Source organism: Pristiophorus japonicus, chromosome 21, assembly GCF_044704955.1.
Source record: "Pristiophorus japonicus isolate sPriJap1 chromosome 21, sPriJap1.hap1, whole genome shotgun sequence".
In the NCBI taxonomy this organism is placed as follows: domain Eukaryota; kingdom Metazoa; phylum Chordata; class Chondrichthyes; family Pristiophoridae; genus Pristiophorus; species Pristiophorus japonicus.
In genome coordinates this window covers 81,413,003-81,415,162 of record NC_091997.1, presented here as the reverse complement: position 1 = coordinate 81,415,162, position 2,160 = coordinate 81,413,003, and positions in this window count along the sequence as shown.

Below are 2,160 nucleotides of genomic sequence, written 5' to 3'. Positions count from 1 at the left end.
CTTGTTTTCAAACCCCATGGCCTCGCCTCTCCCTATCGCTGTAATCTCCTCTAGCCCCACAACCCCTTCCGAGATGTCTGCACTCCTCTAATTCTGCCCCCTTGAGCATCTCTGATCGCAATCGCTCAACTATTGGTGGCTGTGCCTTCTGTTGCCTGGGCCCGAAGCTCTGGAACTCCCTGCCTAAATCTCTCTGCCCTTGTACCTTCCTTCAAGACGCTTCTTAAAACCTACCTATTTGACCAAGCTGTTGGTCACCTGCCCTAATTTCTCATGCGGTTCGGTGTCAAATTTTGAGTAACAATATTCCTGTGAAGCATCTTGGAACATTACACTATGTTAAAGGCGCAATATAAATACAAGTTGCCGACATGTAAACCGATTTATTTTTGCATTAAAATGGTAATCTATCAGGATTACGTGACACATTTACAACTCTCTCCCTTTTGCTGGTGGAACCTAGCTCAGAACAATGGGGGAAAAAAACCATGTGATACTGCAGGAACTTTAATCAGGTTGCCATTCTCAAGCAAGTCAACACCATTAATTCAGTAGTCTGACTCAAGACAGACCGAAAGGCTGGCTGGTGGATTTTAGTAGTTTAAAAAAACGAACCTAGCTTCAAACACCACACACACATTTTAAAAGCAGTATATACATCAACTTACTGATGAGAACCAGCGCTGTTTCAAGGATTTTTCACTTAAAATGGAATGGCTGGAGAAAGCCCAGATACAGGCATCGTGCAGAATTTGCTCAGTGAAAGCTTAACCACCCTACCAAAAACAAGCATGCTGTGCACACAGGAATGGGACTAGGCCATTCAGCCCCTCGAGCCTGTTCTGCCATTCAGTTAGATCATGGCCCCTCGCGATTCCTCAGTGAATCCCACACAAGGACAGAAATGGAAAGGGAAGCGAAAACAGGACAAAGAGCAGGAAATAGGAATTCTACACAAAGTTCCAGACCAACAAGCATTTTGGAACCAAAATTGATGGAATCAAGACCAAAAATTAGTTGGTGCAATGTCGTGGATGTTGAATTATTAAAATAATTGACCGTTTTGAAATTGGAAATCCCTGAATGAAAGGACATGGCTCATCATGCATAGAACCTTAGAATGATTACAGCTTGTCGATTCTATGCCGGCTCTCTGCAACAGCACTTCAGCTGATCCCGCCCTTTTCCCCCATAGCCCCACAAATATTTTTCCTTCAGATACTTATCCAATTCCCTATTGAAAGTCACGATTGAGTATGCCTCCACCACTCTTTCAGGCAGTGAATTCCAGATCCTAACCACTCGCTGTGTAAGGATTTCCCTCATGTCACCTTTGGTTCTTTTGCCAATCACCTTACATGTGTCTCCTCTGGCTCTCAACCCTTCCACCAATGGGAACAGTTTCTCTCCATCTACACGGTCAAGATTTTGAACACCTCTATCAAATTTCCTCTCAATTTTCTCTGCTCTAAGCAGAACCCCAGTTTCTCCAGTCTATTCACGTAACTGAAGTCCTTCATCCCTGGAACCATTCTCGTAAATCTTTTCTGCACCCTCTCTAAGGCGTTCACATCTTTCCGAAAGAGTGGTGCCAGAATTGGACACAATACTCCAGTTATTGAGGCCGGACCAGTGTTTTATACAAGTTCATCATACCATCTTTGCTTTTGTATTCTATGCCTCTATTTATGAAGCCCAGGATGCATTTTTAAACCGCTTTCTCAACCTGTCGTGCCACCTTCAACGATTTGTGCACATAGAACCCCATGCAAGACAACAAGGGCGGCAAACGGTGACAAGATAAAACAGGAAGTAAGTTGACAATGTGAAAAAAAAGTTTAAGTGCAGCTGCTGGGAATGAATGAATGGGAGACTATGCAATGGGAGTCTGGATTTGAACGTAGGGAGGAAAGTAAGTTAATAGGTTATCACAATAGGACACTTGGTAGCTGTTAGTTTTCCACGTTACATTCAGCAGTCAGTACAATCTTTAGAAATTGCACACCAACCAGTTTTAAGATGCACACCAGAGGAGGGGGGGGGGGGGGCGGGGGAGAGAAAGAGGAATAGGGTCAGTTTATCAACACTAAGTGGGAGACAGCATGCCGATGCTAGTGACATCTAAAAGTATATCACTCAAAGGCAAGAACAAATACACAA